Source organism: Triturus cristatus, chromosome 6 (genome assembly GCF_964204655.1).
Source record: "Triturus cristatus chromosome 6, aTriCri1.1, whole genome shotgun sequence".
Taxonomy (NCBI): Eukaryota; Metazoa; Chordata; class Amphibia; order Caudata; family Salamandridae; genus Triturus; species Triturus cristatus.
In genome coordinates this window covers 1,595,237,544-1,595,254,861 of record NC_140589.1, presented here as the reverse complement: position 1 = coordinate 1,595,254,861, position 17,318 = coordinate 1,595,237,544, and the positions used below count along the sequence as shown (strand labels likewise).

General features: G+C 44.8%; 1 protein-coding gene across 1 annotated transcript in view; it reads left to right on the top strand.

The window, feature by feature from the left end:
* The window catches only part of GTF2A1L (general transcription factor IIA subunit 1 like), a 693,354-nt gene that overhangs the window by 115,554 nt on the left and 560,482 nt on the right, over positions 1 to 17,318 (top strand). The gene's annotated exons all lie outside the window — the stretch shown is intronic.

The window sequence follows — 17,318 nt, the reverse complement described above, 5'->3', positions numbered from 1 at the left end:
GGATTCACTAAAGAGGCCAGATTTAACTTAGCAATGTAATAAACTTTTTTTATATACTTCAATGAATGATCATAATTCAAAGTTATCCATGGGGATCTATACTTTTTTCATGTCTCCATATACACACTGGGTTCAACTTGATTTCATAGACTTTCATTTTCAGAGACCTATCCAATTCATGAAATAAAAGGCCTTATTTCAATTTCCAAACCAAATCGATCCTGCCTTAAACATGCATTTCAATTTTTATTAAATTCGGTCAACTCCATTTTATAGACATTTTTATGTTATTTTGGACATTATACATAGGACAATTTACCTTATTTAGTTGCCCAATCTCATAAATGGGTCCTGTTAGCCACAATTCGAATCCTCGCACAGATATGTGCGATCCCATTGGGATTTATTATTTTCAATCCTCACAACAGTATCTTCTACAGGTCGACAAAGTTCAGTTAACCATGGCACACATCACAGGCCTATGTTTGTATCTTGATCTATTGAATAATAGATAAACAATATATCTGTTAAATCAATATCAATTTACAACCATTTTTAGGTCTCGCCTTGGCAGCACATGCGCTGTCTCAGCGAGACCTAAAGTAATCTGTATGTTGGCTCAAACTCCATGTAATTTGTTTTTCCTCTTGTGATTGGTTTACCTGTATCATTGCTGTTGTTATCTAGCTTTCGGTTTGCTCTTGATCCTATGCTGACCTCCGTGTAGTCCCGAAGCAGCGGCGCCTAACTATAGTTCTCATCCGCAATTGCGTGCAGCGTTGTTTATTTATTTTGGAGATCACCCCCTGCGTCTGTAACTGGGATCAGCCTCTGTAACTACAGTGGCAGCATTGGATGATAGAATTGTGCCGGGCGGCCGCGCTTTGTTTGCCATAAATTGCCTAATTTCCCCGGGGCATCCCCCACCACCTCCCGCAAGTCGCAGCTGCTCCGACAGAAGAATGCTTAACAAAATGATTTTAGAGGGACGGTGGAAGCATTTACAAATAATTTAAGAAGAGCCCTTTCTTGGAAATTAAAATGCTTACTGAATAAAAAACATTTTTGGCGCATTCGCTCATCGGGTAATATCGGCGCTGAACCGTTCACGTAATCAGAAGTGGCAAGGACGGGCACATAGGTGCCAGCGTCCCTTAAAAGCACACTTCCGAGCCGTTTCAGGAAGACCCTTGCCAAACTCGAGCTAAACGCGGTGTCAGAGTCCTGGTGCGGGACTCGGGCTGCAGAGGAAAGACTCTCCCCTCTGTGAAATGAGCGCGGACAGCGTTGCGGGCTTCAGTGAGCGCGGCAGAGGTCGCTCGGCTCTGCAGCACAACAAGGGCCCTCTCTCAGGATTGCGGCATTTACAAGCGCTTTGGGGTCGTGGGCCTCGGACAGCGCTATACTGATTTAAACTATAAAGCCCTGAGATGAAAGCCTGCGCTGAACGGGAGTCGGGGTGTGCTGCGATGATACCTTCCCCCTGTCACAGGCCAGGTGCTACTGGTGACCCCTGTACTCAGTGCGCTGCTCCTCCCCCTACTTCTCACCGACCCTCACAGTCCACAGACCTGCAGGTATATTTTCTATACAGCACATTCATCGGGTAATGTCGGCGCTGGGCCACTGAACCGTTCTAGAACCGGCCCTGGCCCAGAGCCCCTCCGCTTCTGCAGTGCGCTCTCCAAAACATTATCACTTTAGTTTTGTAGTGCCTTGTGCTTGCTTCAGCCCGACATAAAGGGAGCTTAGAACGATTCTTATTAACCCACACGCATGCATTGTTGAGAAGGAGTGAATGGATTGATCCAGTAATCTCCTCTGTTCAACACTTTTCCATGAAGCGCAAATGTTTATCACGACTACCAAGTTGTTGATGTGTTTTCTCTGCTGTATTTATTTTAATTAAGCTTTATATTGAGGTTTACTTAACGCAAATGTTGGTTTGAGGTAAAAAAAAAAGTGGAGATGTGACGTAACAACCAGAGCAACCGAAGCGTCGGCTCAACATCCTGTGATTCTGGGCAAATCACTTAAAGCATACGGGGAAAGCCTCGGTACTACGGTAACGGGGAGCTGATGCAGTGAGTGCAGTACCACCGGTCACTGGTACAGCCCAAGAGCCTAAGGTACGTACCGGGTGGGTCAGTCTATGCTACAGAGCCGAAGTATGAATGCAGTAACAACTGCCCACTGCTGCCCTATGACTCAAGTTATCCGCGTGTGCGAGGGCAGCTAATCAGTGCTGCAGAGTCAGAGCCGAGCAGTGAATGCTGTAACATCTGATCACTGCTGCAGTGCGAGAGCTCAACGTACGAGGGCAGCCTGCCACTGCTAGTATCAGAGTCGAGGTATGAATGCAGTAACTTCTGGCCCTTGCTGCAGCGTGAGGGAGGCTCAATAGGAATATAGACACAACATCACTGCTTTTTGGTGAGCGCTGCTCGGTTAGGTGAGCAGTGACTCTTCCACCCCGCCCGCCCCTCCCCTCCCCTCACTTCACTTTGATTGCTGCTGTTGTAGTGTGAGCAATGCAGGTATATGTTCAGTGGCACCTTGTCTCTGGTGTGGTGTTGTGGGGGCAAGGTATGGTTCAGTCACCGCTTGTCACTGCTGCACTGTGAGGGCCTAGGCAGTTTCAAATAAAACGCACATGGGCGCCCCACTGCTCTGTCAGTTTTGTAGTCTGCGAGTGCAGTGACACCCCCTCTGCTGCCATATGAGGAAGCCCCCTGTACAGTGATGAGCATTCACTGCAGCAGTGAGGGAGACCAGGGATGGGTGCAGTACAGTGCAGGTACCAGTGTGCAGTGCAGTAGCCTCACTGCAGCAGAAAGGGAGGCAAAGTGCAGTGCAGTGAGGGACACCATGTGCGATGCATTCATCTCCACTACAGCAGTGAGGGAGGCGAGGGATGGTGCTGTACAGTGTAAGCTACTTGGTTCTTCATTGCCATCTGTTTGGTAGTTAGGGAAAATGTATGTGGATACCTTATCTCAGGGGTGTCGTGTGTACGACAGAAAGCCACACCTGCAAAACTTTCTGGTTACCCACGGAATATTTAAACTAGTTTTATTTAGATTAAATGTATATACCTTTGTCATGTCTAAACCTCTACAGGGAAGTCTTCCTGGTGTAGGTCCAGTGTCAACTTAACGCAACGCATTATTGAGGATTGTCGGAAAACGGATCATCATAAGAGGATTGGTTGGCTTAGTTATGTAGAGGCAGAATTGATTGCATTAGGGCAGGGCAAATTATTCTGTGATCCTGACTCTTGTAGGAGGGTTTTGGAAAAGAAAATAACAGAATCATTCATGCAGCGTGCCAACTATGCTAGGAGGGCAAGAAATCGCCTCCAAAAATCCTCCCTTGGATATGATCTTTTTCAATCAAGATCAGGGGAGGGTTTTTCGTACCTTTCTAGCATCCCAATTGCTCAGCATAGATTTATACTATTGCGTTTCCGACTTCATTTTATTCCACTGATGCTAGGGTACCCAGTGAAGAGATATAAACATTCATACTTGTTCCCCTGCCCATGCAATAATCATTATCCTCCGTCGGATCTACACTTAATTTTATTCTGCAAGTTTTACCATAATGAAAGAAAAGTATTCATCCTTCCAATCTTGAGGTCCCACAAACAATGCAGGGTGGCGCTGTATTTCCATAAGGCCCTCCCCGATCACTTTATTTGCTTCTCCTTCGCCTCATTTTTCTAAGCCTGCATGAGAAAAAGGAAAAGTGGAAGGCTGTTGTCTTAAATTAAGATAATTAGGATAAAAATAGGCACACTTAGGAAATATGGCCCGAGGACCCACTAAGTGACCATGACAGTTTTTTTTAAAGTGTTTTTAAATGGTTTTATGATTCTATCTTTATTATGTGTATGGTAATTTAATGAACCTGTTTTAAGCTTCCAAAATTCATGAATGTATACATGGCTTTATAAGTTTGCTGTTTAATACTTTGGATTAATTTATGCTTTTATGATCTGTTTTAAAAAGATCGACTAAACTTTTTTTGTGTGCGATTGTGAGCTGTATTATATTGGATTGTTCTAATTACTAAGGTTGCACAATATCTACCTGAAAATAGCGATCGAGTTCCTGATTTAAAAAATCCACCATCTTGCAGTGTGCAAAATCATACCATAAAAATAGTTGCCATCTTATATTGGATTATTCTAATCAATAAAGGTATGAAAATGTATTGACTCCTAAGTTATTTTGTTGGAAAAGAAGCTGTATTATATTGGGTTATTCGAATTAATACAGTTGCACAATGTATGCCTGGATATACCGATGGCGTTCCCGATTTTAAAAGGAAAAACTAAAAAAAAACCGCCATCTTGTAATGTGCAACTCTTGTAAAAATGTGTCAATTTCACAAACATTCTGTCTGCATTATTTTGAGTTATTCTAATTCGTAACAGTTGCAATAAATATGAAGAAAGACGTTTTTTTGCCGACGCTGTTCACAGAAAATAGTACACATTGCCATGGGTTCAAAAAAACTTTTTCTGTGCAATTTTCATACAGATCACAGCACAGTCACATACCCCCCAAGCATACTGTCTACATTGATATAGATTATTTTAATTTGTACATGTTACCCAAAATATGCATACAGATTCCATCGCAGTTCTTAATTAGTGGCCATCTTGTAATGTGCAAATTCAATATGATGCATATGATTAAATCTTAGTGCCCAGGGTTCTAAACACTTTCCTCTATACAGTCTTTGTGTAAATTGCAGCAAAAAGTCACACTGCTCAGAATTTGCGGAAATGTTTTTCACCATCCACCCCATTCTTCTTAAATGTATTAGTTTACCTCACAGACACACTGATTGCACTATTTTGAATCGTTCTAGTTTGTAACAGTTACACAAAATGTGAATACAAGTATCAGCACGAGTCCTAGTAAGTGGCCTCCAACTTACATTGTGCAACTTTCACAAAAGCCATTATGTTTATTCACACTACAGAGTGTTTCAAAGACTCTTTTCTTTCCATACCGTGCCTCTTAAGTTATCTGTTTGTCTCGTGAACAAACTGCTATTGCCCACATGATTTTTATCAGATGGTTTATCAGAACCATACTTCTGTTTGTTTAGATCATTCAAATTGTGATGCAACAATCAATATAGCATGTGAAAAAGTCATGCTGTCCTATGTTCTTACATAAGGTCCTGGTGAACAGAAATTAGAGCACGTTATGACCAAAGAGTTCAAGCTATATACTGCAGCAATATATATAGTCTCTCTAATTGAAAACATCTGTGCAGTGAATGGAGACAGAAAGCGGCATACCTAGTAAACGACTGCCATCTTTTAATGTGCAACTTGTATGCAAAGCTCTCTCTCCGTAGTTCTAAGGGACTATATCAATCAATTTATTTTTGCAAAGTGAATTATTTCTTGTCCAAGCGGGATACCATGTTCTAAACATACCTGCGAATTTTATTAGCGATGAATTATGGAGGCCTGGTAAAATCCATTTCTAGTATTCGTCATCTCAAAACTGATGACGTTACTGATCATAAGCTCACTGTTTGATAAATACATGTTGACAATAGTGAAGCCATGGTATTGCTAACACCAATTTTGTTCTCTTTTTTTGAAAATGAAATGATCCGCATAGCATTCCAAAAATTCATACTATTCGATGATAAACATTATAAGCCAACTTCTTGCCAGTGTGCTAACGTAAATTACGGCGGCATCCAAGATACATGGCCGCCATCATTGCAGGGACAATTCTCAAACCGTTCCTATTATGCATAAAGCTGTTCCTTACAACGACAAATATTTTGAGGACTATAATCCACAGATGTTTTCTCACTATCGTAGGAAACGCCATAATAACAGAATTCCTACCTAGATGTATCTATTTAAGCAACGTATTTCACATAGATGAGCACTATCATGGAGCCAGTAATGTCACTAACCCAAACCCTTATAGCATATAATTGACTACTGAAAAAATATTTGACCTTTCTCTGATTTATTGATGTGGAGTTCTGTCGACTAAATACTTACAATGTTGTCTGTGTTGAACTATGCTGTGTACAATGTGATTTTAGCCCTTACAATGTGAAACTGGGTCCATAGAAAGAAGACAAGTAATTTGATGAGTCAATACCATGAAAGTCAAACCTATTTACTTGAGACCATACCATACTTGAGACCATTGAGTCACAAATGTCATGATTCCCCTATGATGCCCTATATCCCTGTGCATGTTCTGCTTAATGCATAATTGGAGTGATCTTTAATATATAGGATCGGATGTTTGTTTTCACTAATTACTTTTAAGGCTTGATGTCAATATGCCCAAGTACACATGTGGGATAAGACAAACCGTCATCTACAAGTAGCATTTCATATGACTAAGAGAGCTATGTTCAATCAATATTGTTCCTAGAACAAATGCTTGGTTTATTTGAGAATTCTGTAAAGCGCTCACTTGTAGAAGTCTGTGCTTTCCAGATTCCTGCTGACTCCCGTCCTGCACAGAGCACGTTATTGCGCATGCTCGATGTCATGGTATGACGTTGTGACGTGGTGGCAGCCATCTTGGGTGTGGCATAAATATATAATGGCACACCAGAGTTCTGGAAGTTGCTTCACCTTTCACACGTGAAAAAAAGGACTCTTACCTGTTTCCAAGATGCTCCGGCCTCCGTCTCCAAGACAACAGCAATGTGCTCTTCTGGCTATTCATTCATGGTATGATCTGAAAAGAAAGAATAACAACATGTAAAAACTTCGTGGTACTCAATGCAAGTAAGAGTTACTCTTTATTTGTGCACAAACAATTTTTGGAATCTTTCACAGAACTTTGTGGTGCAACAAAGACCATGATAATAGAAGTGTTTCTTGAATTTGACCGCAGTTAATATTCTCATTAGTTTGGATGAGAATTTCAATAACTTGTTTATATAGTTTATTTATAGAGAACTACTGAAGCTTTCATCAACAAATCTGCCTTGTGGGGACTAGGCATCTCTGTGAGTATAAATAATAAACCTGTAAAAGTAGGGTTTATAAATAATACACTTGTGAGAAGGACAGAAATCAAACTCTTTGTAACACTTGTCAAAGATTGTTCCTTCTCTTGTTTTGTTGTAGTTACACAATCTAAACACCACTGTTCAATATCTTCCTAGAAGACTATTGACAGAACTAACAGTAGCTGATCCCCCACCAACGAACACTAGAAAAAGAACAGTTGATCGCAGGTAGGACATGTACACCCAATATACTATATATGATACCATTACATAGAGTAAATAACGAAGTGAGTAGGTTATTAGGCAAAAGATGTAATAGTGACTTCTTGTTGCCTCGCAGCTCGACAACTAAGAACATTAAAGCATCGAATTCCTAGGCCTACCTACTTGAACCCTACTGCATCATCCTAGTGTTCTAATTCACGTACCGGTTATAAGGTAGGGTACTAGGAAGTTGGTCCATAACGTCTCTGCGAATCGAACAGTGCAGACTTCAAGATAAGGACGCATTGTTAAATCTGACAAGTTTCAAAGCCAGTAGACCAGGCCCTTTTAGCCAATGTTTAGAGGACATTTGAATGGAGGACAGCTACTTAGTCATTTTGTCCCTTTGAATGATGAGACCTTCCTGGTTATTTTTTGCTTTAGTCTTGTTGTTTGAAGAAAGTAGTGATGAAGCGTTTTCACCACTGAAACTCACATCAACAATTAAATCAATGGGCCCATTGGCTATGACCACTAGAAGTCAAGATGTATGCCTTAAACTAAAATCTTTACTGGTTAGCATTTAGGAGTAATCAGGGGCTGCTTTTAGAAGTGTGGATGTGGGTGTGAGTGCACAGTTAGGAGGTTTCACGGTTGTTACATTGCTTCTTAGTTAGAACACTGTATGGTTATGGATTCTCTATATGATTAACACTGTTTGTAATAATTGATATATTTGCCACAAATGTATGTAATTATGAAATTTCCATAAACAATGAGTAACCTGGTTTTCTTTCATTTGTAGTTTGTCGTATTTTGAAACTGTGCACATTTAAGGCTTGTGGGTTATTGAGGTGTTTTTCATTTGTGTGCGTGTGTTAAACTTTCAAACTTGAGAAGCAAATAAACCTAATTCAAACGTTTGTGCTTTTTTATTTATTATACTTGTATAACATTCATAGGTGCTTTGCATTCATATAACAGATTGTGACAGAATCAGGGATGTGGAATTTCTATAGCCCGACGCCCAGGACATATTGTTTGGGGTCAAGGGCAACAAGTTTTCAAGTGTATTTTGTCCTTGGAACAAGTAGGCCCAACCCCCTGCAGCACAGACCCTTTGGCTGCCAGTTTGCAGTAAACATTATGGGTCAGAGAAGGGCACTGTCTGCAGTTAAGGTAATATTTTTGTCCATATGTAAATGCTGTTCAAACTTGTATTTATGGTTCATTAATTGAAAGCCTTTAGTATTAAGGTGAGCGCTCTTAAGTAAATGTTCTAAGCTCTGACTGTACTGACAGTGGTTCCAGTATAAAAGTGTGTACACACGTTTTCAAAGTTTAGCAATATGAGGCTATGTATAATTCTCCCAAAATGCACTCTGATTTGATGCAAATATTTGCAGAAGCTTGAAAGTAAAGTTGATGATTCTCTGCTTTCAAAATAAAAGCAGGAAAAATTACATTTTGCTAAACTACTAAATTTCCAGGTACCATTTCTTTGCAGTATCATTTAGTAACATGTGTTGATGCATAGTAGTATTTCCCAAAAATATTCATAATGGAAAATCAGTGTAATCAGTTTCAATAAAAATAAACAAGCACTGGCAAAGCCAATAGGTCTGAAATTGGTGGTCCGCTTTTTAGTTTTGTTAATGTGTGAATTGTTTTGGCATCGTTTTTTAAAACCCTTATTGGTGTGGTAGATGCCAAGCCCTCACCGCTATAACAAACATTGGCAAAAGCAAAAATTGTTTTTGGTCTCAATAGCACACACTGCTGCAGTAGTCACTGGCACTGAACAAAACTACTTTGTGTGCCGATATGCTCCTTGTGAAAGAGCAGAATGCTATCACTCACAGTGAAGCCAGCCGATACACAGAGAGAGAGAGAGAATTGTAATAAACGCAAAAGGTCATGGTCAATGCAAGACTAAATTTAGGGCCCAATTATTAAAGAAAGTCTCAAAAATGCACCAATGGTATGTGCCCTTGCATTAAGTGCAGCTGTACGGCTTTCAAGAATGCCCAAGAATTTACAGAAGTAGCACAAGAAATAGTACTCCTAGGAAATATTTGTGAACTGCATTTTAGCATGAGCAAATATACATGTGAAGATTTGCTCATGCGAAAATCTGAGTGTTTGCAAGTTCACTTTCCCTCCAACCACTTATTTTCCAACTCTGGAAGAAGGTTTACGTCTGCCATTGTCAGGAGTAGATTTCCAACATTTCTCAGTATGGGGAAAGATTGGAGAAGAGTTGTTGAAAACCCTTAAAACATGCAAGTTAGTAGGTTTGCGCAGACTCAAAGGGGCATTCTAACCCTGGAACTATTGCCTACCACTGCCTTCAGCCTCAGTATGTAGATCTGCGGAAACGTGGCAACATAAGGGGATTGCAAATATTCAAACACTGCTATGGTATGAGCCATGGCATAATCATAGAGGCTATATCAGATCTTGCATAACGAGATTGCTGCTAGAAGTTGTCGCCACACTACATGGCATCAAAGGGACAAGTGGATTTTGTTACAGGACAAGTAGATTTATAAAGCAACCTGCCCCATGTACAAGTAGATATTTTATTAAATTCAACACCCCTGCAGAATAACAAGAGAAGAGTATAATACATAGCTCTGTAAGTGAATATATGCCTAGAGAGTTCACCAAATGTAATTGTATGTAGAAATATATGAATAGATGTTGTTTTTATGTTTGTTTCCCCTATATTGAGGGGCAGATTTGCTTTCTGAAGCATCTGAATCACTTAGTCAAAGTGTTTGGAGTGCTGCACTCAGATGTTGTCTGAAATGCTACATAGTGTTTGATCTTTTCAGGTAGCACTGTGCTTAACAGCTTCTTTTGTTTCTTTTTTTTCTTTTTAAAGTTAGCATTTTTCAGTCAGCTTACATGTCATACATATATGTGGCGATACATGTTAATCACATTGTGACAACAACAAAATCCTATGTTTAGTGTGCATTTCTAGTCTATATGATTTGTTCTTATCTAGCAACCACTCATCAATGCTGCGTAGGGTGTTTGGTTGTTCAGTTACCATTCCAAAAGTCAAAGGGACAAAAGGTTTAATGTCTTTGCTATCAGCTTGCCCACATGATAAATGTATTTAATGAATCTCACCACTACTTGCTAGTTGACAACCTACAACCAGAAGATAATAGTATGACAACAAGTGCATATGCCGAACTGGTAAAAACATTTCCTAACCAAGTGCTACGTTCATTAAGCAGGCTAGTGCAAATGGGCCAAAGTGTTTTTTAGGTCTCGCCTGACCCAGCGCATGTGCTGGTCTGGCAAGACTTTTTGTGAGGGCTCAAAAAATGCTACCGTGGCCAGCCTAGAGCTACAGTGCATGTGCGCGGCGCGTGCTTGGGAGCAGAGGCTGGCAAACCTTGTCATGCTCATTAAGCTTCGGCGATCACTTTCGCGGCGCCCCTTTGATGTTCTCGTTCAAAGAACATCAACATCAAAGAACATGTTGTTGTGTTAATGCTTTGCTGCGCCCGTTTAACTTACAATGTGCTTTCTCTTTTCACAAACTCAATGCTTTATTTTGAGATGCTTTTAGTATTACTGTTTTGTGACTTAAAGAACATTAAGGAAATGTTACTGTGAAACTGGACAACGTTCACAGTGTTTATTTCTGATCGCAGCGGCTGCTTCATGTCCGTTGCACCATTCAGGGAGTCCTTTCGTTGGCGCTTTCATGAGGACATGATTAAGCTGGAATCTTTTGGCACATTCTCTTTAAAAGCACAGCATGTTGGCGACTGGTTAATCGATTAGACCTATGTAGCGCTTTAGATCTCAAAGCGCTATGGTGGGTGCAACTCACAAGGAGGGGACAGGTTTGAGTGCACATTGGCTGCAATCCAACTCTTAAGATGATGGTCTGTGTGTATCCATTATCAGCACTCAGTCTTCGCTAAGTGATCTTGTTTGTTTTGTTATTGTGTTAATGCTTTGCTGCGCCCGTTTGACTTACAATGTGCTTTCTCTTTCCACAAACTCGATGTTTGTGTTCCTTTATTTTGAGATGCTTTTAGTATTATTGTCACACGCACAACCACACACACAACCACACACAACCACACACACACAACCACACACACACATCCACAACCACTCACCCACACCCACACCCACTCACCCACACCCACACCCACTCACCCACACCCACTCACCCACACCCACTCACCCACACCCACTCACTCCCACAACCCCACACACAACCCCACGCGCAACCCCACACACACACACCACACACACACAACCACACACACACACCACACACACACAACCACACACACACAACCACACACACAACCACACACCACCACCACACACACCACACACACAGAACCACACCCACAACCACACACATAGAACCACACACAACCCCACCCACACACAACCACACACAACCACTACCACACCCAACCACACCCACAACTACACACACAACCACTACCACACCCAACCACACCCACACACAACCACAACCATACACAACTACACACAACCATACACACAACCACAACCAACCACAACCACACCCACACCCACACCCACAACCACACCCACACCCACACCCACACACACAACCACACATAACCACACCCAACCACACACACACAGAACCACACACAACCACACCCCCAACCACACACACCCCCAACCACACACACACAGAACCACACACAACCACACCCACAACCACACACAACCACACAACCACACAACCATACACAACTACACACAACCATACCCACACACCACCACACACACCACCACACACACCACCACACACACCACCACACACACCACCACACACACCACCACACACACCACCACACACACCCACACACAACCACATCCAACCACACATAACCACAACCACACCCAACCACACACAACCACACAAGCACACACACAACCACAGCCACACACAACCACACACACAACTACACACAAGCACACACACAACCACACACAACCACAACCATACACACAACCATAACCATACACACAACCATACACACAACCACACACACACAACCACACACACACAACCACACACACACACACACAACCACACACACACAACCACACACACACAACCACACACACAACCACACACACAACCACACACACAACCACACGCACAACCACACGCACAACCACACTCACACAACCACACTCACACAACCACACTCACACAACCACACTCACACAACCACACTCACACAACCACACTCACACAACCACACGCACACAACCACACGCACACAACCACACGCACACAACCACACGCACACAACCACACGCACACAACCACACGCACACAACCACACGCACACAACCACACGCACACAACCACACGCACACAACCACACGCACACAACCACACGCACACAACCACACGCACACAACCACACGCACAACCACACGCACAACCACAACCACACGCACAACCACACGCACAACCACACGCACAACCACACGCACAACCACACGCACAACCACACGCACAACCACACGCACAACCACACGCACAACCACACGCACAACCACACGCACAACCACACGCACAACCACACGCACAACCACACGCACAACCACACGCACAACCACACGCACAACCACACGCACAACCACACGCACAACCACACGCACAACCACACGCACAACCACACGCACAACCACACGCACAACCACACACACACACAACCACACACACACACAACCACACACACACACAACCACACACACACAACCACACACACACACAACCACACACACACACAACCACACACACACACAACCACACACACACAACCACACACCCACAATCACACACCCACAATCACACACCCACAATCACACACCCACAATCACACACAATCACACAACCACACACCCACAACCACACACCCACAACCACACACCCACAACCACACACCCACAACCACACACACAACCACACTCCCCACACACACGCAACCACAGAACCACAACCACACCCACCTACACCCACCTACACCCACCTACACCCACCTACACACAACCACACACAACCACACACAACCCCACACACAACCCCACACACACAACCACAACCAGACCCACAAGCACACACGCAACCAACCACAACCACCACACACACAACCACACACACCACACCCACACAAGCACACACACAATCACACACAACACACACAACCACACAACCACGCACACACAACCACACGCACAACCACACGCACAACCACACGCACAACCACACGCACAACCACACGCACAACCACACGCACAACCACACGCACAACCACACGCACAACCACACGCACAACCACACGCACAACCACACGCACAACCACACGCACAACCACACGCACAACCACACGCACAACCACACGCACAACCACACGCACAACCACACGCACAACCACACGCACAACCACACGCACAACCACACGCACAACCACACGCACAACCACACGCACAACCACACGCACAACCACACGCACAACCACACGCACAACCACACGCACAACCACACGCACAACCACACGCACAACCACACGCACACAACCACACGCACACAACCACACACACACAACCACACACACACACACAACCACACACACACACAACCACACACACACACAACCACACACACACAACCACACACACACAACCACACACACACAACCACACACACACAATCACACACACACAATCACACACCCACAATCACACACAATCACACAACCACACACCCACAACCACACACCCACACACCCACAACCACACACCCACAACCACACACCCACAACCACACTCCCCACACACACGCAACCACAGAACCACAACCACACCCACCTACACCCACCTACACCCACCTACACACAACCACACACAACCCCACACAACCCCACACACAACCCCACACACACAACCACAACCAGACCCACAAGCACACACGCAACCAACCACAACCACCACACACACAACCACACACACCACACCCACACAAGCACACACACAATCACACACAACCACACACAACACACACAACCACACAACCACGCACACACAACCACATACACACAACCACACACACACAACCACACACACACAACCACACACACACACAACCACACACACACAACCACACACACACAACCACACACACACAACCACACACACACAACCACACACACACAACCACACACACAATCACACACCCACAATCACACACCCACAATCACACACAATCACACAACCACACACCCACAACCACACACCCACAACCACACACCCACAACCACACACCCACAACCACACACCCACAACCACACACCCACAACCACACACCCACAACCACACACACAACCACACTCCCCACACACACGCAACCACAGAACCACAACCACACCCACCTACACCCACCTACACCCACCTACACACAACCACACACAACCACACACAACCCCACACACAACCCCACACACAACCACACACACACAACCACAACCAGACCCACAAGCACACACGCAACCAACCACAACCACCACACACACAACCACACACACCACACCCACACAAGCACACACACAATCACACACAACCACACACAACACACACAACCACACAACCACGCACACACAACCACGCACACACAACCACGCACACACAACCACGCACACACAACCACGCACACACAACCACGCACACACAACCACGCACACACAACCACGCACACACAACCACGCACACACGACGCCGCGCACACGACGCCGCGCACACGACGCCGCGCACACGACGCCGCGCGCACACGACGCCGCGCGCACACGACGCCGCGCGCACACGACCCCGCGCGCACACGACGCCGCGCGCACACGACGCCGCGCGCACACGACGCCGCGCGCACACGACCCCGCGCGCACACGACCCCGCGCGCACACGACCCCGCGCGCACACGACCCCGCGCGCACACGACCCCGCGCGCACACGACCCCGCGCGCACACGACCCCGCGCGCTCACGACCCCACACGCTCACGACCCCACACGCTCACAACCCCACACGCTCACAACCCCACACGCTCACAACCCCACACGCTCACAACCCCACACGCTCACAACCCCACACGCTCACAACCCCACACGCTCACAACCCCACACGCTCACAACCCCACACGCTCACAACCCCACACGCTCACAACCCCACGCGCTCACAACCCCACACGCTCACAACCCCACACACCCCCAACCGCACACCCCCAACCGCACACCCCCAACCACACACACACCAAGCATTGGCATCGCCAATAGGTCTCACCTTTGGGACCTTATAAGTGTTTAGCCACGCAACAGTTGATGTGGTTGCACCAAGGATATTGTGCTGTATAACTAAATACTTAGAAGGTCCCAAAAGCGAGACCAATGGCTATGCCAATGCTTGTTGATGCTTGTTACAAAGCCAGCAGTACTGTGTGAGGGGTTTGTCAACCCCTTTCAGAGTGAAGTCCTGGGAAGGAAGGATCACAAAACACAGTTGCAGAAGTTGATTTTGTAGAATACTGAATGTCTTGGCTACGAAATTCTGTGATCCTAGAGCTTTGCAAGTATTAATGACTAGCCCAGTGTGCCCTCTTTTGCAAAATTTTGCTTTGTTAGCTGCTTAGGATTGTAACTTTGCATGATTATTCAAAGATTTCTTAAAAGCAGCATTAGCAAGAGCCACAGGATGTCTGCTCGCAATGAAGCTTTAGTATACTAAAAGAAAGACACTATGTATTCTTCTTTGTCAACAGTTCTGATTTTGTTTCCTCCCAGATAGAATGCGCTATGTGCCGTTTTTCAGTGAGTGCATATATTTTAAGAATGCTGATTTCTGGAATTCTTTTTGGTCTCTCAGTCCAAGTTCTAATCTTGTCTGTCCTTTTTTTTTTTTTATTTTTTATTATAAATAAAACAGGAGAATTGCCTAATGAGTACCAAGGTGAGGAAAGGGTCACCCAAATCCACCCCATCACTCCATTCCAATCACTATTAGTTCGTAAGGTTAGACCTTGGGGGTATGTTGCTCACTTTCAGGGTCATCAACCCGAGTGGGGAAGGGCAACAACTGACCGTGGTTGTCAGTGCCTGAGCAGTCCTGAAGAATCAATGTCTATGCCTGTCACTTGTTCGAGACTACGCTGCCCCTTCTGTGCCTCCAACTTCAATAGAACCCCTCAGTCATTTAAGCAACTCCTGCCTCCACCCCTGCAGGGAGGAAGCTGAGAGTGATTTCGAAGCTGAGGATAGTTGTCACTGTGCGAGAACGAGTGCCCGATCAGCAGACTTGGTAGTGAAGAGCTTTGTGTTGGGCCTGGGGAATAAGCCTCACAGACATACCACCGGGAACAGCTCAAGTGTCTGTCCGTAGCCACATTGAGGCGCAGCACTATGCACCAGTAGAGCATAAAGGCCAGGGTGTCACACACCATGTGGTAAAAGTCCGCCCCAACCGACTGACATCATTGACAGGTTGTATGAGAACCAGATCAAATTAGATTAATGCTCGATTAGACTCTTTGTAAATAATAGTTCTGGATCACCCTGAAGTGGGCATTGCATGAGACCTGGGAAGTTAATGTAAACATATTTGTCCAGTCTTTGTCCGTGTGCTCCTGACCCATGTTGGCTGCCCAGTAGTGTCCTATAAAGAACAGTGATCCTGTGTGTGTTACCGTCAATAGTACAGATTCATTTTAAGCACTTATGCCCCGGGGGTATCTGGTTCACCATTTTCTCAAGCTCAGCATTTAGCTGAAGTCTTTGCCCAATATAGTAAGACGTGGTTGAGGGAGGGAGCTTGAGTTGCAGTTAAATTGTGAAAACTTCATAAGTGACCTTTGGCATGCAAATCCCAGAGTGTGGAAAGGCCACGATGGCCCAAATTGTGTAACCCTGACCTGTCCCCTTTAATGGGGAGGTGCAGCTGAGCTGTCATGGGTAGGTTCCTGTCATAGCACCATTTTATCTTTGTGCATTGTAAGGCGCGAGTCCATGCAAACTAGGG